General features: G+C 45.5%; 1 protein-coding gene across 1 annotated transcript in view; it reads left to right on the top strand.

Moving 5' to 3' along the window:
- Positions 1–24,366, top strand: part of PCDH15 (protocadherin related 15) — a 2,079,434-nt gene that overhangs the window by 1,892,599 nt on the left and 162,469 nt on the right. The gene's annotated exons all lie outside the window — the stretch shown is intronic.

The following is a 24,366-nucleotide window of genomic DNA, read 5'->3' as shown; positions in this document are numbered from 1 at the left end:
TGTAAGCTCTAACGAGTAGGGCCCTCTGATTCCTTCTGTATTGATTTGTATTGTAAGTGTACTGCCTGCCCTCATGTTGTAAAGCGCTGCGTAAACTGTTGGCGCTATATAAATCCTGTTTATTAATAATAATAATAATAATAATAATAATAATAATAATAATGATTTCATCACTTACTAAACCTCTTTATCTTTTATTCCTTGCCTTTTTTCCAGTTTAAGCTGGTACCATGATGCTCCCACAGGTTTCCTGTTTCAGGGTGGCTCTTTTCTCTTGCAGCATCCTGCAGGCACTAGAGTTGTGTCTCACTACATGGTGTGCATCAATAAACACCCACAGCCTAGGTTGTCAAAGCACTCCCCTGCTCACCCCCCTCCTTTCTCTCCCTTCTCCAAGCTTAATGGACTTGCTCAAGATTGCACTGTTCACTGTTAAAGGGTAACTCCACTTTTGTGGGGAAAAAAAAATAGCAAATAAAGGAAAAATAATATAGCGTGTAGAATTGCGATACAAGTCATATTGTATTTAAATGTTATTAAAAATGACCTTTCCTTTTTAATCTGCAGCTGCTGTAATTTTCTATAAATGCAAAGCAATATGTCTACATGGAGTTGTTCTGTACACAGAATGTGTACTGACCGCTCTCCAGAAACATCATTTCCTGCTTGTGTGATTGGCTCACCAATTTTCCCAGAAGTATGCCTAAGATGCAAGTCAGATTTCAGGCATCCCCTGCAACAAAAATTTAATTTGTGGTGAGATATTTCTAATAGGAACATATGTAAAGGGATGCAGGTCCGGCAGCTTTCCTCATTAGTACTCTTCAGCTGCCACAGCTGACTGATAATTATGAAACCACTCCCATTAGACTCACTGAGCAGAGAGGCACAGACAAACACACATGGATTTCTTCAGAATAGCAAATGGTAGGATTCTGCAACAAAGGTTGTTATAGTCCTTGCAGTGTACATAGATCACCCAGGGGGAATTTTTTTTTATCAACAAAAGTGGAGTTATGCTTCAACAATTTCCTGTGAAGACCAGAAGTACAGGAAAGCAACAATAAACGTTGTAAAACTGAAAGTGCTGAATTAAGAATTTTAACAAATAGTTTACTGATCAATGTTTTTTTTGTTGTGCTTAATGTATTAAGCTAAAAATACTGAGGGTATACGTGTTATTAAAGTTTTTTATTAATGTATTTTTTAAATAACAAACATGTTATACTTACCTGCTTTGTGCAATGGTTTTGCACAGAGCAGCCCTGATCCTCCTCTTCTCGAGTCCCCCGCTGGCGTTGCTGGCTCCTTCCCCCACTGAGTGCCCTCCAGAGCAAGCTGCATGCATGCTCACTTCCATAAGACAGAAAGTGTGGCTCAGCTCCACCCTCCGCTCCCTCCTCACTGGCTGTGATTGACAGCAGTGGAAGCCATTGGCTCCAGCTGCTGTGTCTCAGCCAATGAGGAGGAGAGACCTGGGAGAGCTGAGGCTCGTATGCACAGCAATAGATTGTTGCACACTGAAGGTTTTTTACCTTCATGCATACAATGTATAAAGGTAAAAAAATCTTTAGCCTTTAGAAGCACTTAAAAGATTCTAAGGAACTGATAGGAGGTATTAGCAAGGGGTTAAACAACTGTATACAAAGAGGTTTTTGCAGTAGGAATGCACACTATGCAATAAACTATAACACATTACTGTTTTGACTTACAGAACTAGTGTTAAAATGAAAAAAACTGCAAAAAACAGTTAGAAAATGCTTATGACAGCAATTAGAAGTCACTTCCCTGTAGTAATTAGAAATAGCCCTATGGGGCTGAAAATGTAATGTCTTTGCCAGAGTAAATGCAAACAATCCTTTCTTTTGGGAATAACTATAAACTATATTTACCTTCCACAGGGGGATAACAATGTAATTTGTTTTAATGTTTTTTGTGTTTTAACTGCTTGCTGACCAGCTGCCATCATTATACTGCAGCAGGTCGGCACGATCCCACGAGTCGTCGTAGCTATATGTCGTCTCCTTTAAGCCAGGATAGTAGGCATGTGCTTGTGCCCACTGCACTGCGGGGGTGCTGATGCTTGTGGCCGAAGGACATGATGACTGCCGGCCATGAGCGATCACGGGCACGAGAGGCAGAACAGAGATGTGTATGTATAAACACACACGCATCCCTGTTCTGTTCTGTGAGGAGAGACAGATCATGAGTTCCTAATAGCTAGGAACCATCATATGTCATTTCCTCTAGGACAGTCCTCTCCCCCTACAGTTAGAAACACACACAGGGAACCACAGTTAACCCCTTGATCACCCCCTAGTGTTAACCCCTTCCCTGCCAGTGACATTTTTACAGTAATCAGTGCATTTTTATAGCACTGATTGCTGTATAAATGCCAATGGTCTCAAAAATGTGTCGAAAGTGTCCGATGTGTCCGCCATAATGTCACAGTCCCGATAAAAATCGCAGATTGCCGCCATTACTAGTAAAAAAAAATAATAAAAATGCTATAAACCTATCCCCTATTTTGTAAACGCTATAACTTTTGTGTAAACCAATCAATATACGTTTATTGCGATTTTTTTTTACCAAAAATATGTAGAAGAATACATATTGGCCTAAACTGAGAAAAAAATTGCTTCTAAAAAAAATATTATTATAGCATTTATAGCAGGGATATTTATTATAGCAAAAAGTACAAAACATTGTGTTTTTTTTCAAAATTATTGCTCTTTTTTTGTTTATAGCGCAAAAAATAAAAACCGCAGAGATGATCAAATACCACCAAAAGAAATCTCTATTGTGGGAAAAAAGGGACGTCAGTTTTGTTTGGGTGCAGAGGCCCACGGCTGTGCAGTTGTCAGAGCGGCGCAGTGCCGAATCTCAAAAAATGACCCGGTCATTCAGCAGCCAAATATTCCGGGGCTGAAGTGGTTAAAGTGGTATTAAACCCTAAAACAAAAATGTAATAAATTGCAACTTACCAATCCTTATATGTGGTGGCTGCATATGTGGTGGCTGCATGTTGCTGAGTTGCAATACTGCCCCCAACTGCTCTCCCCCAAGCTGCAAAGGGTTGCAGGAAATACATTTGCTCTATTCCCCCATCTACACAGACAGTGTTGATATGGGAATCCCTCCTGCCAGGCCATTATTTTCTCGGTGGGAGGATGGGGAAGGGTCGGGGAAGCCATCCCTGTTGGGAGAAGACAGTGATTATAGCAGCTGCAAGAGAATCCAGAAGGTTGGTTGTACCCAAGTTGATCGATTGATCAGCTTGGTACATTCAGCCTGCCCATTAACGGTTCAAAGCTCGGCCGGTTCCTGCTGAACTATGTAGCACTACTACCATTTTGTGCCTCAAGAAAGAAGTTACCAAATAATAGTCAGCATGCAGAAGCATGATTTAGTTCTTTACAATGCACCCTGAACAGAAAACCTGACATGAAAAAAGGTGGTGTTGGTGCCTGCACCACCTTTCAAGGAAGGAGAAGAATGTTAGTACCTCCCTTGCTTTGGCACGTACCATCCTCCAAAGCCAGAGTGGTCTTTGACTCAGGTGCTCAATATGAAGGTGTTTCCCTCAATGGTGTCCTTCTCACTGGGCCTAATCTGAACAACAAACTTTCAGTAGTTTTTCTCTGCTTCAGGAAAGAACCAGTTGCTGTTATGGTCTCCATTCAACAGATGTTCCACCGTTTCATCATTTGAGAAGACAAAAGAAACTTCCTCGGGTTCTGATGGTGTTGCAACAACAATGCCAGTGAAGAATGGCTGAAAAGGACAGCTCATGAAAGTGAAAAAGAATTTAGATGTGATGTACATGAATTTTCTAAAAATAATTAGATGGTGGGCTCAAATCTTTGCCTACACAGGAAGAAGCAATTAATCTTCTCAAAAGAACTATATATATATACATACACAGTATCTCACAAAAGTGAGTACACCCCTCACATTTTTGGAAATATTTCATTATATCTTTTTCATTTTGCTAAAATGTAAAGTAGTAAGTGTACACCTTGAATAACAGTGTACATTTGCTGTCCCCTCAAAATAACTCACACAGCCATTAATGTGTAAACCACTGGCAACAAAAGTGAGTACACCCCTAAGTGAAAATGTCCAAATTGGACCCAATTAGTCATTTTCCCTCCCTGGTGTCATGTGACTCGTTAGTGTTACAAGGTCTTAGGTGTGAATGGGGAGCAAAGGTGTGTCAAATATTAATAAATAAATATATGTGTTATCACTCTCACTCTCTCATACTGGTCACTGTAAGTTTGACATGGCACCTCATGGCAAAGAACTCTCTGAGGATCTGAAAAGAAATGTCGCTCTACATAAAGATGGCCTAGGCTATAAGAAGATTACCAAGACCCTGAAACTTGAGCTGCAGAACGGTGGCCAAAATGATACAGTGGTTTAACAGGACAGGTTCCACTCAGAACAGGCCTCGCCATAGTGGACCAAATAAGTTGAGTGCAGGTGCTCAGCATCATATCCATAGGTTGTCTTTGGGAAATAGATCTATGAGTGCTGCCAGCATTGCTGCAGAGGTTGAAGGGGGTCAGCCTGTCAGTGCTCAGACCATACGCCACATACTGCATCAAATTGGTCTGCATGGCTGTAATCCCAAAAGGAAGCCTCTTCTAAAGATGATGCACAAGAAAACCCGGAAACAGTTTTCTGAAGACAAGCAGACTAAGGACATGGATTACTAAAACCATGTCCTGTGTTCTGATGAAACCAAGATAAACTTATTTGGTTCAGATGGTGTCAAGCGTGTGTGGTGGCAACCAGGTGAGGAGTACAAAGACAAGTGTGTCTTGCCAACAGTCAAGCGTTGTGGTGGGAGTCATGGTCTAGGGCTGCAGGAGTGCTGCCGGCACTGGGGTTCTACAGTTCACTGAGGGAACCATGAATACCAGCATGTACTGTGACATTCTGAAGCAGAGCATGATCCCCTCCCTTGGGAGACTGGGCCACAGGGCAGTATTCCAACATGATAACAACCCCAAACACACCACCAACATGACAACTGCCTTGCTAAAGAAGCTGAGGGTAAAGGTGATGGACTGGCCAAGCATGTCTCTAGACCTAAACCCTATTGAGCATTTGTGGGACATCCTAAAAAGGAAGGTGGAGGAGAGCAAGGTCTCTAACATCCACCAGCTCTGTGATGTCATCGTGGAGGAGTGAAAGAGAACTCCAGTGGCATCCTATGAAGTTATGGTGAACTACATGCCCAAGAGGGTTAAGGCAGTGCTGGAAAATAATGGTGACCACACAAAATATTGACACTTTAGGCCCAATTTGGACATTTTCACAGGGGTGTACTCACTTTTATTGCCAGCGGTTTAGACATTAATGACTGTGTGTTGAGTTATTTTATGGGGACAGCAAATGTACACTGTTATACAACCTGTAAGCTCACTACTCTACATTGTAGCAAATTGTCATTTCTTCAGTGTTGTCACATGAAAAGATATAATAAAATATTTACAAAAATGTGAGGAGTGTACTCACGTTTGTGAGATACTGTGTGTGTGTATATATATATATATATATATATATATATATATATATATATATATATATATATATATAAAGAGGAGTGAAAAGGAGTAGAAAGTCTTGCCGGTGTCCTACCTAGGAGGACAGAGCGCAGGATGCCTCCCTGGCAGGGATAGTGTATGCTGTGTCTGAGCAGAGGCCAGATCCATGCTCCACTGGAGGCTCTCCTCTGGCCAGCTCCAACTGAGTCGTCCTGACTCCCCTGCAACCCTCTGCCGGCCAGTTTAGAAACCCAGAGTTGGTGCAGCAGGTGCTGTCTAACTCAACTCGCCCAGTGAGCAGAGAGTACCTGGAGAAAAGCTTCAGGAGGGGGCAGGGAAGAGGAAGAGTGGGAGGTAGACCTAGTCGCTGCACCATGAGCCTCTGGGTTGTACTTGCCCCCTGGGACAAAATTTGCCAATAAGCCCACGAACATCATATTCTTAAATAATGGCTCTGTGCTCTGGATTATTTTCTTGCTCCACATTTAATATCATGGTACTACTGGAATATGATCTAACACTGCTAGGTGCTTTTGTTTCTCAAAAACTAGAGGTCAGAATCTGTTGTCTACAGCTAAATGTATTTTGCTAACCTTGCCAATGCATCCTACAATTTCAGATAATTGCTTTTACCCCAACAAATGTCTTTCAGAAGATCTACCTTTAATGACAACTTAAATCAACAACATCAAAGCAATTACAACTAAATATCTTACATATCTTACATATATACAATGTATACTGTATATTTTCCAAATACATGGCAAAGTTTTCTTAAATGTATACTAGAATATTCACAGGTAGTATTCCCAAGAGCATTGGGTATTATAGAATGGAATAAATAATAGTCCTTTTTATTAATTCACCTTGCACATCCTCAACTACACTATCCCTATTTTCCTCTCGATACATTCGTTAATAAGATTATTGATTTTGTCCCTGTGTTATGTAACTTTAAAGAGCACAGATGTATTCATGGCTTCTCTTAGTGGAACATGAATTACAATTATGAAACCCTTTGATGAAATTCTTATTCAGAAGAGGATTCAGACTTACATGGTTATTAAGAACAGCATGAAAGAAGCCATTGAGGCGTGTAGGCAGTATGTGCATAATTTTAAAAAGAAAATATTGTTTCTTATCAAGAGATTTTGTGTGTCACCTTAACAATTATCTTTTTATAAATTCTAAGAACTACAACCAAGGTAAAGTATACCATTAAATATCTGGAATTTGCATATTTTTTTTCTTGTCACAAAGACTTACAAGCGAGGGTCAAATTTTGTGTGTTAGGTTTTGTACACACAATGGTGTCAGTGCGCTTGTTTCAATTTTTCATACCAGCCCCACTGCAAGGCATCACAGAGAAGAAGGCAGTATAAACACTGCAAGATTTTACAGCCTGCACAATACAGAAAACAGGCCCTAATTATCTTTTGCACAGGAAGATAATTATTTATGTAAAACTGCAATTGGATTATGTTAAGGGTGCAGTTTCAATATAAATAGTGCTTTCTTTAACTGAAGTGTTGACTATAGCTTTAAACAAATTTTCAGCAGATTTCAAGCATGGTTAAAGTTATATTGAAGCCTGCTAAAAATCTTATTAAAAAAATCTTATTAAAAGCCTTAGCATTCACACATCCATCTTGGATAATCCTCATAAGTTGTGTATTATGTATATTACCTATGATCGTCACCTCCATCTAGGACAGGGGTCTCAAACTGGCGGCCCTCCAGTTGTTGCAAAACTACAAGTCCCATGAGGAATTGCAAGGCTGACAGTTACAAGCATGACTCCCACAGGCAGAGGCATGACGAGACTTGTAGTTTTGCAACAGATGGAGGACTGCTAGTTTGAGACCCCTGATCTAGAGGCTATAATGCAGTATTTTCCTGATTGCGTTATCCTAGGAAAATACGACATTATGGCCACTAGATAGAGTTAATGATCATAAAAAATACACATATTAGTCACATTACTTGAATAATTTGGAATGGTTGTGCAAATGCTGACACATTCACACAGCAAATTTTTCATAAAAACAGGCCCCTTATGTTGAGATTTGTATTTGACACTCTTATGCCCTGTACACACAGTCAGATTTTCCGACGGAAAAAGTGCGATCAGATTGTGTTGTCGGAAATTCCGATCGTGTGTGGGCTCCATTTGACTTTTTCCGTCGGAAATTCTGACACACAAAGTTTCAGAGCAGGATATAAAATTTTCCGACAACAAAATCCGATTGCTTAAATTCTGATCGTGTGTACACAAATCAGATGCACAAAGTGCCACGCATGCTCAGAATAAATTGAGACAAAAGCTATTGGCTACTGCCCCATGTATAGTCCCAACATACGTGTTTTACGTCACCGCGTTCAGAAAGATCGGATTTTCCGACAACTTTGTACGACCGTGTGTATGCAAGACAAGTTTGAGCTAACATTTGTCGGAAAAAATCCATGGATTTTGTTGTCGGAATGTCTGATCAATGTCCGATCGTGTGTACAGGGCATAAGACTGGGGCAGAAAAGTACTTTAAATTGGGCCATGGGAAGGGGTAAACTTGCTGCTTTTGACAATCTGTGTGTCAAGCAAAGTTATCAGTAGGGATGGGCCGAACAGACCCCTGTTCAGGTTGCACCAGAACTTCCGAACACCACAAAAGTTCCCACCAGAACAACGAACCCCATTAAAGTCAATGGGACGCGAACGTTGAAAATCAAAATTGCCCATTTTGAAGGCTTATATGCAAGTAATTGGGCATACAATGGTTATAGGGGTCCGGGTCCTGCCCTGGAGGATATGTATGAATAAAAAAAAAAGTTTGCGAAGTACGTCATTTTTAAATAAGCAGTGATTTTTAGATTTTTAAAGTGAAAGCCTAAAAATGAAAAATTCCTTCCAATATAGTGCCTGAGGGGTCCCCTTAGTCTACCTGTGGTGGTGTCTGTACCATGTCTAGAATCTGCTGCAGATCTGTACCATGTCTAGAATCTGCTGCAGCAATAATTGCATTTATAAAGCCCAAAAAAATTACATTTTCCCTGCAAGCTGCCTTTATTTTGCTCAGCAACAGCTGTGGAGCCAGTGTGTATGATGAGGCCATAATGTAGTGCACTGGGAACAAGATTAGAGATTTTTTGGATACATTCTGGTGTCACTTTGACTTTGTATAGGAGTAACAGGCGCGTAAAAATTGGTCTTTGGGTGTCGGTGGCGCCCTTTAGAGGTAATCTTGATGAAAGCAAGAATTGGTCTTGCTGTAAAAAAATTGCAATGATATGCACCTGTCAAACAGGTGCAGAAAAATTGGTCTCCTGGTGTCGGTGGTGCCTTCCCACCGTAATCCTATAGAGGTAATCTTGATGAAAGCAAGAATTGGCCTTGCTGTAAAAAAATGCAATGATATGCACCTGTCAAACAGGTGCAGAAAAGTTACTCTTTGGGTGTCGGGGGCGCTTTCCCACTGTGACCCTATAGTGCCCATGAAACCTATACCAAAAATATTCTTCTAGATGAAATGATTGAACACCCTCAAAGCTAGGCAGCCTCCAAGTCCTGCAGAGATTCCACATCCCAAAAAGACATAATCGCTGACATCGGCATCCGGGGCTTCATAGCTGGTAATCCAGGACTGATTCATTTTTATAAATGTCAAATGGTCCATGGAGTTTGTGGACAGATGCATTCTATGTTCAATAACGAAACCTCCTGCAGCACCGAATGCCCGTTCTGAAAGCATGCTGGATGCAGGGCAGCCCAACAACTCAATAGCATACTGGGCAAGTTCTGGCCAGTAGTCTATTCTCATGACCCAGTAAGTCAGTGGACCATCAGCTGGAAAGCCCTCCATCTCTGTTTTGGCCCCGAGGTAATTGTCCACCATGTGATGCAGACGCTGCCGATGGGATGTGGAAGCTGACAGCCCTGGGTGGCGAGGACTAAAAAAATTCTGAAATGCCTCACTTAGGCGGACGCCTTCTCCAACGCTTCTCTCTTGACCAACAGAAGACTCAAAACTATGTTTTCAATGACACTGTAACCTACTTGAATCAGGAAAAACATTCAATAAAATCATCTTTAATGTGTCCTCAAGAGATTTTATCTTCTGCACTCTCTGTGGGGATGGGATGAGTTTTGAGAACCTCCCCTTATAATGGTGGTCAAGGAGGGTTGACAACCAGTAATCATCCTTCTCCTTTATGCCACATATTCTGGGGTCCTTTGGCAGGCTTTGAAGCATGAGGTTGCCCATGTGCCTCAAATTTGCAGAGGCTTGAGAAGCAGACTCCTAAGGGTTACTCCGGATGACAGCAGCTGGAACTTCCTCCTCCCAGCCATATACTACTCCCAAGCGTCCTGGGGTTGGAAAGCCATCGCTTACAGATTGACACGTCTTGCTCTTCTTCAAAGCCTATGAAAGTGCCAGAATCCTCCTCATCCTCCTTCCTTCTCTCCTCCTGTGTGTTCTGTGACATAGGAATGATGGTGTCTGGATAAAGTGGGCCTTAAGAGGAAAGGAAGTCCTCCTCTTCCTCCTGCTGCTCTGCCTCCAGTGCCCTATCCATAATGCCACGCAGACTCTGCTTCAGCAGGAACACAACAGGGATTGTGTCACTGATGCATGCACTGTCATGCACTGTTGTGGCCTCCTCAAATGGTGACAATACAGTGCATGCATCCTTAATGATCATCCATTGGTGCAGGGAAAAAAGTAGAGGCGGCCTGAGCCTGTCATCAGGCCATATTCTCACAGGTACTAGTTGACGGCCCTCTGCTGCATGTATAGCCACTGCAGCATTGACAAATTCAAGTTCCACCTGGTGGGCATGTCACAAATCAGGCAGTTTATGGGCAGGTGGATTTCCCGCTGAATTTCAGCCAACCGAGCACTGGCTGTGTATGACCACCTGAAATGGCTGCAGACTCTTCTGGCCAACTTTAGCACATATTGCAACCCTAGGTACGTATTTTGGAAACGCTGCACCACCAAATTGAGGACATGTGCTAGGCATGGCACATGTGTCAATGTCAGGTCCCTAACTTACCAGACAGGTGAGTCCGCATTGGGCAGAGGGTAGGCTCCCTTACGTATCCGACTCGGGGCCCCTGAGCAGACAGGAAGCCCTGCGAGAACGGAGTGGTATGAGGGCCTGTTGTGAGGATCCTGGAGAGAGGTGGTCTTTCAAGCAGCAGGTAGAACTCAGGAACACTGGAACTGATGCTGAGCAGGAGCTTACTAGGCAGGTCACACACAGGCAGAGGTCGGCAACGGGCTGGCAGCAGAGGTACAAAAGGAGCAGGCAGAAGTGGGGTCAAACAGGCCGGGGTCGGGTTCAGGCAGCGGTCAAGGAAGTCCAAAAGGCAAGCCGGGTCGTAACAGGTTAAACTTCAGAGATACGGAACACAGAGAGGATCATGGAACTTTGTCACAGAGCTGTTGATCAGACAGCACCGAACAGGAATTGAGGCAGACCTAAATAGGCTGATTGGCGCCAAACGCTGCGCTCGTGCGCGCGCCGATTCGCACCCGCACGAGTGTGCCCCCGAACACCGGTGTGCACATCAGCACTACCAGGCAAGCCCGCAGTAATGCCCATAGGCGAACGTGCGATAGCGCGTACGCACGCGCGCCCGGACGCCACCCTGCACACCATGGCCGGCCAGACCAGACACGCCGGTGCCCCCAGGAACACGCGCCCCAGCACGCACAGGAACACGAGCACCGGCGCCCAATCAGGTAACCTCTCTGACAGTGCCCCCTCCTCAAGGGCAGACTCCGGATGCCCAGCTGGGCCATCTTCGAGGCATGAGAAGCTTTAAATGACTGTAGGAATTCCCTGGCATGCAAGTTGCTCTCTGGCTCCCACGAATTGTCTTCGGGCCCATAGCCCATCCATTTTACGAGGTATTGAACTTGGTTGCATCTTCTTCTGCAATCTAAAATTGCCTCCACCTCAAACTCCTCTTCGCCATTAACTAGGATAGGCTTAGGTGGGCCGATACTATGGCCAACAAAGGAATTGGGGGTGACCGGCTTCAAAAGGGACACATGGAAGACTGGGTGTATCCTCAGGGCGTTAGGTAGGTCAAGAACATATGCCACATTGTTAATTTTCCTTTTAACCAGAAAAGGACCCAAGTACTTAGGGCCTAGTTTTCTGGACGGACAGGCCAACTTTAGGTTAGTAGTAGGTAACCAGACTGAGTTGCCAGGTTCCAGGACGAGTTCTCCATGTCTTTTCCTGTCAAACATTCTTTTGTAATCTTCCTGAGCTTTGGCCATGGTATTCTGCAGTAATTTGTTGTTTATTGAGAAAAAGTCCAAGGTTTCAAATACTGCAGGGACGGAACACTCGGGTATAGATCCAGGCAAGAAGGATCAATGGAAGCCATAATTAGCATAGAATGGTGACTGGTAGCTGAGTGCAGTGAATTATTGTAGGAGAACTCTGCGATGGGAAGCAGGGAAGCCCAGTCGTCCTGGGAAAATGCAGAAAAACAGCGGAGGTATTTCTCCAAGGTCTGATTCGTCCTTTCGGTTTGTCCATTTGACTGAGGGTGGTAGGCCGAAGAAAATTACAGTTCAATCTCTAAGGAGCCACAGAGGGCTTTCCAAAATCTGGAGGTAAATTGGACGCCTCTGTCAGAAACTATGTTGGTTGGTACTCCATGTAATCTGACAATTTCTTTGATGAAGATGGTAGCGGTTTCCATAGCCGAGGGGGTGCCCTTCATGGGGAGGAAGTGGGCCATTTTAGACAGCCTGTCTACCACAATGAAGATGGAAGAGAACCCTTCTGATGGGGGAAGTTCATCAATAAAGTCCATTGAAATCATGGCCCATGGTCTCTCTGGAACCGGTAACGGTTTCAACAGACCCCATGCCCTTGCCCGGCTATTCTTGTTTCTGGCGCAGGTATTACAGGACTCGACATATTCCTTGCAATCCTTAACAAGGTGAGGCCACCAGAAGGTGCGTTGTACCAGATCAATTGTCTTCCGTGCGCCAAAGTGACTGGCCAATTTGTGATCATGGCACAAGTTTAACACCCGTACTTTTAGCTCCTCAGGGACCACAATTTTGTTTTTGTACCAGAACAGCCCGTCTTTGGTACAAGCTTCAGCAGGTGATGTCATTCCCATAGAGGACCGTCTGATCTGAGAGATTAGATCTTCTTGTAGGATCAGGAAATTCCCAGAAGGGAGGATGGTGTCTGGAGGCAGGGTTTTCTCTGAATCAAGGAACATGCGGGAGAGAGCGTCGAATTTGACATTCTTGGATCCGGGTCTGTAGGTGATGTGGAATATGAATCGAGAAAAAAAAAGTGCCCATCTGGCTTGCCGGGTTTTCAGTCTCTTAGCTGTTCTTTGATATTCCAAATTTTTATGGTCTGTGTAGACCAAAATGGGATGAGCTGCACCCTCCAGGAGATAACGCCATTCTTCCAAAGCTGCCTTAATGGCTAGAAGTTCCCGATCTCCCACGTCATCATTCCTCTCGGAAGAAGAAAGTTTGCGTGAAAAGAATCCCACAGGGTACAGGAGTGCTTTAGCACCTTGTCTTTGTGAGAGCACGGCTCCTACCGCAACTTCAGAAGCATCCACTTCTAATACGAAAGGTAAGGCAGAATTAGGATGTTTGAGGATAGTGGCTGAAGTAAACAGAGCCTTGAGTTTTTCAAAGGCCACTTGCTCTTTAGGGGTCCAGCAGAACCCTGTTCCCTGTCTGTTGAGTTTGGTAATGGGAGTTATTATCGAAGAGAATCCTTTAATGAACTTTCTATAAAAGTTGGCGAAGCCAATAAAGCGCTGTACACCTTTTTTGTCTATAGGTGCAGGCCAATCCAAGATAGCAGATACCTTTTGCGGGTCCATTTTGATACCATCGGGAGAGATAACCAGGCCTAAGAACTGAATTGATTGAAGCTCGAACTCACATTTTTCGAGTTTGGCATAAAGCCCATGTTGTCTGAGTCGGGTAAGTACGTTTCGCACGTGTTTGCGATGGTCAGTCAGGGAAGCAGAGAAAACCAGGATGTCATCCAGATAGACAATGACGTATAGGTCCAGGAAGTCACGAAAGACATCGTTGACGAAGTGCTGGAAGGTGGCTGGCGCGTTACACAGGCCAAAGGGCATGACGAGGTACTCGTAGTGACCGAACCGAGTACGAAAGGCCGTCTTCCACTCGTTCCCCTCTCTTAAGCGGATCAAATTGTAGGCTCCGCGGAGGTCCAGCTTGGTGAAGATGGTAGCGGATCCTAGTCTTTGAAATAGTTCGGGCACTAGAGGTAACGGGTATCTGTTCTTTATAGTAATCTTATTTAGTTCCCAGTAATCGATGCAGGGACGTAAGGAGTGATCTTTCTTCTCCACGAAAAAGATGACTGCACCTGCTGGAGATGTGGAGGGACGAATTAATCCTTTCTTTAGGTTTTCGTCAATATAGGCTTTCAAGGTGCCCAGCTCCTGCTCAGTTAGGGGGAAAACCCTCCCAAAGGGAACTTCAGTTCCGGGTAAAAGCTCTATCAGGCAATCGTAGGGTCTATGTACCGGGAGAGTTTCTGCCCCCTTCTTGCTGAACACATCCAGGAAATCCCGATAGGGTTCGGGAAGTTTTTGACAAGACTTGGCTTCTGAATCTAAGCAAAGGCACTGAGATGGTGTCATGGGGGTTGTTTGCAATAGTCGGACAAAAACTGGATCTTGCCTGTGGACCAGTCGATACTGGGATTGTGAGCCTGTAGCCAAGGCATTCCTAAGATGATTGGAAAGAGAGGAGAGGAGATGACATCCAGGCGTAAAAGTTCCTGGTGTTCCGGGCCAATGGTGGCCAGTAGAGGAACAGTCTCCTGGGTAACTGGTCCGGAGCTGAGAGTGGAACCGTCCGCTAAGAATACTGCCAGTCCCTGGGCCTTGGGTTGGATAGGAATGTTATGGTTTTCGATAAAGGTTCGGTCAATGAAACCACTGCAGGCTCCCGAATCAATGATGACCGGTACTGGGATGTTCCTTCCAGGTAGCTGTAATGTAACAGAAAGGGTTAGATGGTTACCGGATCTGGGTGAGACAGGTGCACACAAAGAAGAGGACGGCAGGCACTTACATCTCTTGTTGGGGCATGCCCTTACAAAGTGTCCAGACTCTCCACAATACAGGCACAGATTGAGTGTGCGTCTGTGCGTATTCTCAACTGGGGTCAAAGAGGGATGGAGCAGTCCTAGCTGCATGGGTTCTGGACCTTCCTGGATCAGAACAGGTGAGACAGGAGAAGCTTGGTTCGGGGCACTAGGAACCCTGGGCAACATCCAAGTGAGACGTGGGTGGCTAACGGACCTCTCAGAACGTCTCTCCCTAAGACGGTGGTCAATCTGAATTGACAGGTTTATGAGCTCATCCAGCGTCTGAGGTATCCCTACATGCGCCAATTCATCTTTAAGGGGGTCGGACAACCCCAGCCGGTATTGATGACGCAAGGCCACGTCATTCCACTCTGTATCAGAGCTCCAACGTCTAAATTCTACAACATAATCTTCGGCCTCTCTGCAGCCTTGTTGTAGAGAGTGCAGGGCGGCTTCTGCAGTGGCCGTTAGTTGGGGGTCATTGTATAGCTGGGACATTGCTATGAAGAGGTCATCCAAGGAATCCAGAGATCTGGATTTTTGCTCCAGCAGACGGTGGGCCCAGGCCTGGGGCTCGCCGGTCAGAAGTGATATAACGAACCCCACTTTAGTGACTTCCAAAGAGAATGTACGGGGTTGCAAGGCAAAATAAAGTACACATGCGTTGCGGAATGCCCGGAACTTTTAACGTTCTCCAGAGAACTTTTCAGGTGTAGGCACCCTGGCCTCCGGTGGGAGCATTAATACAGAGGGTGCTGTGGAGGGGTTAGCAGGTGCTGCTCCCTGAGGAGATGCTGAGAGGGCCTGGACCTGTCCTTCCAGTCTTGTATAGCCCTCCTGTAGGCTTTTAACCGCTTGGATGAGGCCCGCTAGGTGCCTGCAAAGTTCATCCATGGGGGAGGCCCCCTGCCCGGACTCAGTCATGGCTGCCTGATACTGTCAGGTCCCTAACTTACCAGACAGGTGAGTCCACTTTGGGCAGAGGGTAGGCTCCCTTACGTATCCGACTCGGGGTCCCTGGTAGAGCAGACAGGAAGCCCGCGAGTACGGAATGGTATGAGGGCCTGTTGTGAGGATCCTGGAGAGAGGTGGTCTTTCAAGCAGCAGGTAGAACTCAGGAACACTGGAACTGATGCTGAGCAGGAGCTTACTAGGCAGGTCACACACAGGCAGAGGTCGGCAACGGGCTGGCAGCAGAGGTACAAAAGGAGCAGGCAGAAGCGGGGTCAAACAGGCCGGGGTCGGATTCAGGCAGCGGTCAAGGAAGTCCAAAAGGCAAGCCGGGTCGTAACAGGTTAAACTTCAGAGATACGGAACACAGAGAGGATCACGAAACTTAGGCACAGAGCTATTGATTAGGCAGCACCGAACAGGAATTGAGGTAGACCTAAATAGGCCGATTGGCGCCAAACGCCGCGCTCGTGTGCGCACCGATTCGCCCGTGCACCCGCATGAGTGCGCTCCCGAACACCGGCGTGCACGTCAGCACTACCAGGCATGCCCGCAGTAACACCCATAGGCGAATGCGCATACGCACACGCGCCCGGACGCCACCCTGCACGCCATGGCCGGCCAGACCAGACACGCCGGTGCCCCCAGGAACACGCGCCCCAGCACGCACAGGAACACGTGCACCAACGTGCCCCGGCGCCCAATCAGGTAACCTCTCTGACAGTCAACTTTACCTGTCTAAGGGCGGACAGGAGGTTTGAGCCATTATCGGACACCACCATTCCTGGCTCCAGCTGGCATGGTGTGAACCACCTCTGGGCCTGTCCACGCAGAGCTGCAAGAATCTCTGCTCCGGTGTGGTTCCTGTCCCCTAAACACACCAGCTGAAGCAATGCATGGCACCTTTTAGCCTGACTCTTGGAATAGCCCTTTGCACGCTTAGGGGGTACCTAATGTTCATAGGACAATTCTGCAGAGCAGGGCATGGAGGTGGCGGAGGAGGAGGAGAAGGGGGTAGAGCTCACAGGCCTGGCATTATGACCACCAGCTGTATGGAGACGTGGGGGCACAACAAGCTGCAGCACCGAGCCCTGTCCTGCATCCTTTCGAGTTGCAAGCAGCGTTACCCAGTGTGCTGTGAACTAAATATATCATCCCTGTCCATGCTTGCTGGACCACATATCAGCAGTAAGGTGGATTTTACGGCTGACTGCCTTGCCCAACAATGCCAGAACATTCCCTTCCATGTGATGGTAGAGAGCTGGAACGGCCTTACGTGAAAAGTAGTAGTGACTGGGAACCTGCCATTGTGGTACAGCACATTGTGTGAATTCACGGAAGGGTGCAGAATCCATCAGGCTGTAAGGCAGAAGTTGGAGTGCCAGCAGCTTTGAAAAGCTTGCATTTAGATGCTGGGCATGTGGGTGGCAGGGACTGTATTTTTTTTCCGCTGCAGCAGATGGGGCAAAAAAATTTGCTGGCTACAGTCTACAGCTGGTGGGGTGTAGGGATGAGCCTGATGTTCGGCCCTTCGCCAAATACCAAACATTATGGGGCATTTGCAGGAAATTTGAATTGCGAGACTGTTAATACACTGAGAGATCGCAATGCATTGATGGCTTCTGATTGGCCAAAGCATGCACCTGACCAATCACAGCGCACTTTGCTGTGAGAGCCATGATTGGCCAAAGGCAGGGTGCCTTTGGCCAATCATGGTTCAGGGGTCTCACCCCACACTATGTAAGGCTGTTTACACGGCAGCCGTACATTGTTTTATGAATGAGAGCAGAAAAATGACGACAATTCATTACAGCCACGAGCAGTTTTAAATGACATTTTTTCCTTTAGAAATGTCATTTTGCTGTTCTAAACACGGGAAAGATGTGCTACTTTACAGGCATACTAAGGACACCCCCAGGCACGATATTTAAAGCAATATTTCATTTTTATTGTTTCACTCCATTGTTTCACTTTAAGCATTTTTAAAATCACTGCTCCTGAAATAACGGCCATTTTAAAAAAAAATGTTTGCATTGATACATGTCCCCTGGGGGAGGACCCAGGTCCCCAAACACTTTTTATGGCAATAACTTGCATGTAAGCCTTTAAAATTAGCACTTTTGATTTTTCATTTTTGTGTCCCATAGACTTTAATGGTGTTCGCACAAATTTTTTGCCTGTTCTGGTGCGAACCGAACCGGAGGGGGGTCTTTGGCTCATCCCTAGTGGTGTGCTGCTGGCAGATGTGCTGCTAGGATCTGGGACAACCTGTGCTATACCATCATCCCTGTCAGTGGAGTCTGCTGAGAGGTAATGACTAGGTATAGCAGGGGCAGACTTAAGTGGGTAAGAAAGAGGAGGGACACATTTGTGATCTTTTGTGTGGCTTTTAGGTGCTCTTGCCACCGGGCTGAGTGGTTGGATGTTAAATGCCTTGTTAGGCATGTGGTACCCAAATGGTTGGTGTTTTTGCCACGTTTGATGTGCCTGAGACACAGTTTGCAGATAGCAACAGTGTGATCTGCTGCAGATGTGCTAAAAAAGGCCCAGACAGCTGAGCTTTGGGGAGCTCTCTACTCTTTCTTGATGTCGGCCTCCTTGGGATTGTGCCGCCTGACCTTCAGTTTCCTCCTCTGCTCTATCTGGCACCCAAATCATCATCATTTCGATCTCCTCCATATTCATCATTACCACTGGAGACAACTTGAATGCCAATTTGTCTACCTGTGTTTCTACCTCTCTCTAGGCTCATGTTCCTGTCATCCTCAACCTCGGAACCAACATCTGTATCCAGTAATGGCTGGGCATCATCAAGGGGCAAGTGGCTGATGCTGTGGTCAAATAACTCAGCTGACTCCTCAATGGCTGATGTTGGGGCTATGGCAGGAATAGATGTGGACGAGGAGGCAGGTTTATCCACTCTGGCAACTGCAGGGGACTGCACACTTGTCTTTGCTTGCGTGACAGAGGATGAGGAGAATGAGGAAGGTTTAGTAAGCCAGTCCACCACCTCCTCTGCATGCTGTGGCTGGATAGCACGGGCAAACTCACTAAACAGTGGAAATGATGCCCTGACTGAAGACTGACCAGCACGTCCACCTTTGCCTGTGGACACATTTGTTGCTGGCCCCCTTACAGTGCCAAGGGAACATCTCCTTGTTGTCCTCCCAGACATTATTGGGAGGGAGGGGACGGGCTTTTAAGCAAATGTAAAGAAGAAGTTAAAATGTGTACATAGATGCACTTTAATCAATGTAAAGAGGTGTTTGGTGCACTTTAATTTGAGCACTCACACTACACAGACACACTCCATGGATACACTATAATATATTGCTATATAATGCACCAAACATACAGTGACGCACAGAACTATATGGCGTTAAACTGGCAGTAAAGCACACAGAAGTAAATGGCGTTAACATGGCAGTAACGCATAAAACGATATGGCGTTAAACTGGCAGTAACGCACACAAAACTATATGGCGTTAAACTGACAGTAAAGCACACAGAAGTAGATAGCGTTAAACTGGCAGTAACGCTATCAAATAGGCGTTGTTCACCCGTCTCTACACTGACTCTATCTGAGCTGTCCCTACTCTAGCTATACACTAATGTAAAGATTACTGACACAGTCTCACTACACTACACTGAAACTAGCTGCACACTATGCAAAGCTGAATGATGGTCCTCCTCACTACACTCACACTATCCGTAGACTGACACTAAACTAATATTCTACACTGAAAATTGAAGCAAAATAGCACAGTATAGCACACTAACTAACAAATAGCACTGAACAAAGCCCTGTTCTATCTCTCTTCATGCCGAAAACACACTGAAAATTGCTGCCATTGAAAGAATAATTTTATACTTTGGGGCGGGAATGAGCCATGATTGGATAAAGTCATGATGACATAGTCCAATCATGACGCTGACAGTGCTCTGTGCCCTGATTGGCTGAAGCTTTCACTGCTTCAGCCAATCAGGGCTTACAATGCACTGTTCAGCGCCGCAATGCATTGTGGTCAGTTTGGGGGGTCGAACAAATGGTTGAACGACCCGTTTGTTCGGCTGTTCGTTGAACCTTCCAGACAGCGAAAGTTTGGCCCGAACTTATGCTCGGGCTGAACCGTTCGCCCATCCCTAGTTATCAGTCCATTGACTTTTAACTGATGAGTAACTGAAGCTCAGTTACCCATATACAGTGGGGACGGAAAGTATTCAGACCCCCTTCAATTTTTCACTCTTTGTTATATTGCAGCCATTTGCTAAAATCATTTAAGTTCATTTTTTTCCTCATTAATGTACACACAGCACCCCATATTGACAGAAAAACACAGAATTGTTGACATTTTTGCAGATTTATTAAAAAAAGAAAAACTGAAATATCACATGGTCCTAAGTATTCAGACCCTTTGCTGTGACACTCATATATTTAACTCAGGTGCTGTCTATTTCTTCTGATCATCCTTGAGATGGTTCTACACCTTCATTTGAGTCCAGCTGTGTTTGATTATACTGATTGGACTTGATTAGGAAAGCCACACACCTGTCTATATAAGACCTTACAGCTCACAGTGCATGTCAGAGCAAATGAGAATCATGAGGTCAAAAGAACTGCCTGAAGATCTCAGAGACAGAATTGTGACAAGGTACAGATCTGGCCAAGGTTACAAAAAAATTTCTGCTGCACTTAAGGTTCCTAAGAGCACAGTGGCCTCCATAATGCTTAAATGGATAATATTTGGGACGACCAGAACCCTTCCTAGAGCTGGCCTTCCGGCCAAACTGAGCTATCGGGGGAGTAGAGCCTTGGTGAGAGAGGTAAAGAAGAACCCAAAGATCACTGTGGCTGAGCTCCAGAGATGGAGAGAGTCGGGAGAAGGGAAAAAGTTGTAGAAAGTCAACCATCACTGCAGCCCTCCACCAGTCGGGGCTTTATGGCAGAGTGGCCCGACAGAAGCCTCTCCTCAGTGCAAGACACATGAAAGCCTGCATGGAGTTTGCTAAAAAAACAACTGAATGACTCCAAGTGAGAAATAAGATTCTCTGGTCTGATGAGACCAAGATAGAACTTTTTGGCCTTAATTCTTTTCAATCTTAGTTTATTTCAATAGAAGGATATAACAGGAAGAAAAAGTACTTTACAGTATAATATTGCATAAATTATACACAGAACAATACGGGGAACTCTTACTATATACGCACAGGAATATATGCTTTGTTGTACAGCTTCTGGTGAAAAACTTTATTATCACATTGTATATAAAGGACTTTAATGTATACGTAGGATAACATGTGTGGGGGAACCATCTTATATCCACCTTTGTAATTTCACCCGTTAGTGTCATCAGGAGGTTCCTCCTACTTAGGCTGGAACGCTGTGGGAATCACTCAATCATTTATTATAAATATTCATGTTATTGAGCAATTCTGAGCATATGATCTTTGTTTATATATTTGAGTGTCTGGTTCAGTACCTAGTTAAAAGGAGACAGAGAGAGAGGAAGGAATGATATCAAGTAGAGAGGTAAGGGAGGGCTACAAAAGTGTGTAGTACCCCAGCATGGCTACCCGACGGGAGAAGATGGGACATCCCTGACCCATATGAGGAAGTCATCGGAGTAACGAAACATCGACCATGAGGTCCAGGTGGTGGAGAACTGTTCCTCCTTCCCCGCCTCCTGCGCCAGCAGGCGCTCTAGATCCCTTATCCGGTCCACTTCGACAGCCCAATCACCCAAGGAAGGCACATCCATTGTTTTCCAATGTCTGGGGATCACTGTCCTGACTGCAGCCAAAAAGTGGCGCAGTATGTCTTTTTTAATCAGCTTGAGTGGGCCCGGAAGCATAGATAGTAGGGCTAGCTCTGGTGTGGGCTTAAGTGAGGTCGCCATCAGCCTGCTGTATAGATCAAAGATCTTTTGCCAAAGCTTCCGAATTGGAGGGCAGGCCCACCAAATGTGGAGCATTGTCCCACTAGAGGACAGGCATCTCCAACAAGTATCTGATAGAGAGGGATTAAATCGTTGGATAGTCACCGGGCATCTGTACCACCTTGTTAATAACTTGAACCCTTTTTCTTGAGTCTTAGTTGCCAAAGAGATCCTATGTGTTAGGATAAAGCTTTTTTGCCAATCAGCAGGGGAGATGGAATGCTGTAGGTCTGTTTCCCATTTCTGCATGTATGTTGGAAGGTCAGGGGTAGATATGTTCAATAGAAGGGAATATAGCAGTGATACTACATGTGTTGGCGGGTCTGGTTGTAAGAGCAGCTCATCAAAGTCTGTCGGGTCATCTAGGATTTCTGAAATGGGGGAGAAAGTACGTATGTATGACATTAATTGACTCCTTTCTAACCACTTGATCGAGGGCCCCTGACCTGTCTGGGGGGGTAGGTCTGGTCTCAAAGATGGGTCAGCGCGTAATACCTGTGCTAAACGTCTATGACTATCCCTATTCCAGGGTCCAAATCTCTCTTCATCCTCCGCCGGAGGGGAAGCCGGAGTCCCAAAGAGAGGAGTCATCGGGCCCCAAGGTTTAGATAATTTACTCGTTAATAGTACTCGGTCCCATATCTGGAGAGTCTGACGAGTAAGAGCAGTAGAAGGGGAACCGTCCTTACGTCGAGCCGTAGGTATCCACGGCAGGGCGCAAAGATCAGCCCCATTGAGATGTTTCTCTAATTGAACCCAGAGCTTGGAGGAAGGGTGATGGAACCAATCCACAATACGTGTGAGTACCGCTGCCTTATGGTAGGAAGAGGCATCCGGGACCCCCGCTCCCCCCGGGCCTTCGGAAGAATCATTGTGTCATATTTTATTCTGGGGCGGTTTCCTTGCCATATGAATTTAGAGAAAATCTGACGAAGCTTTTTGAAAAACGGGGTGGGAATGTGAATAGGAATGGCTTGAAAGAGATAGAGGAATCGAGGGAGGACATCCATCTTTAAAACATTCACCCTACCTAACCAAGAAAGCTGTTTAGATGTGTATGCGGTCAGATCCGCTTGTGTTCTAAGAAGTAGAGGGGTAAAGTTGCTGGTAAATAGTTGGGAAGCGTCTGTTGGGATGTGAATTCCTAGATAACGTATAGATGTAGAGTTTGTCTTAAAAGGGAAGGAAGACGTAAGCTGTTGGAGAGCTGCTTCTGGGAGTGAAATATTGAGTATTTCTGACTTTAAAGTTACTAACATCTCCATATCTCTGAAACTCCTGCATGATGGAGGGTAAGGAGACTTGCGGTTGGGTCACAAATATGAGCAAGTCATCTGCAAATAGGGCAAGTTTAGTATGTATGGGGCCAATACTAACACCGTGGACAGTCGGGTTGTTTCTAAGGGCGATGGCTAGGTGTTCCATAACAAGAACATAGAGAATGAGGGACAAGGGGCACCCTTGTCGCGTTCCATTGCGAATAGTAAATTTTGGAGCTAGAGATCCGTTTAGTCTAATCCTAGCGGAGGGAGAGGTATAGAGGGACATTATTCTGGAGAGCATATTTTGGCCTAGACCCAGTTGTTGCAGCGATAGGCGAAGAAATTGCCAGTCGACGCGGTCAAAGGCATTTTCCGCATCTACCGTGAGAAGGCATAGTGGGACATTGTGGGCTCGAGCATAATCCGCTATGAGAAGTGTTTTTAGGGTGTTATCGCGTGCCTCTCGTCCACTCACAAAGCCCACTTGATCTAGGTGTATTAATCGGGGTAACAACGGTTGAAGTCTATTAGCTAGCACTTTTGCATACACCTTCAGATCCACCCCTATCAGCGAAATGGGTCGGTAATTAGCACATATATTCAGGTCTTTGTCTGGTTTTGGGATGAGGGTGATATGTGCCTCTAGAGTTTGCGACGGGAATACCGATCGCTCAGAGATTGAGTTAAATACTTTTGTTAAGAAGGGAGTGAGAAGGGGGGCAAATTGTTTATAGAATTTCGGGGTGAAGCCATCAGGGCCTGGACTTTTACCCGATGGGGTAGATGCAATGGCGCGGGCAACCTCGTCTTCCGATATCGGAGCTTCAAGGTCCTCTATCGATTCGTCGTCTAGAGTTGGTAACGGATTTTGTGCGATATATGACGCTTGTGAGTCCGCTCTAGTGTCGGGGGGTTCGGTGGGGTTTGTTGTAGGTATGCTATAGAGAGATTGATAGAAGTCCCGGAAAACTTGTCCCATCTCAGAGGGTGACGAGACAGTTTTCCCAGAATTGTCTCGTATGTGAGGTATAAAGGTGTTAGGTTGTTTGGCATGTAGGGTGCGGGCTAGTGATCTACCACATTTATCTCGGAATTTGTATTGGTGAAAGGCTAGCTTGTTTGCAAAGGTGCGGGCTGAAGCCTCATATAATTCCCTAAGCTGAGAGCGAGCGGAGGAAACCTCCGCAAGCACCTCCACAGTTGGGGAGCGTTTATGGGTAGTCTCTAGTGTCCTGAGTTTGTGTACCGCCGTGGCTATCGCAGCCGAGCGTTCTTTTTTTATGCGGGTACCCATTTGGATAAAACTACCCCGTAATACCGCCTTTAATGCCTCCCATTTAATAGGTGGTGAGGTGTGGTCTGTATAGAAGTTTGAGATAGTCTCAGCTATCCGAGTATCGAACCCTGGCTCAGTCAGAAGCGAGTCATTTAACCTCCATGTCCATTCTTTTATAGGGGTAGAGGGGACTGTAAGTGTCAGGGATATAGGAGAGTGGTCGGACCAAACCATAGGATCCATTTCACAATTTGGGG

The sequence above is a fragment of the Aquarana catesbeiana genome, linkage group LG08, assembly GCF_042186555.1.
Source record: "Aquarana catesbeiana isolate 2022-GZ linkage group LG08, ASM4218655v1, whole genome shotgun sequence".
In the NCBI taxonomy this organism is placed as follows: Eukaryota; Metazoa; Chordata; class Amphibia; order Anura; family Ranidae; genus Aquarana; species Aquarana catesbeiana.
Note: the sequence above shows the minus strand (reverse complement) of the source record. Positions and strands in the feature narration are given on the sequence as shown.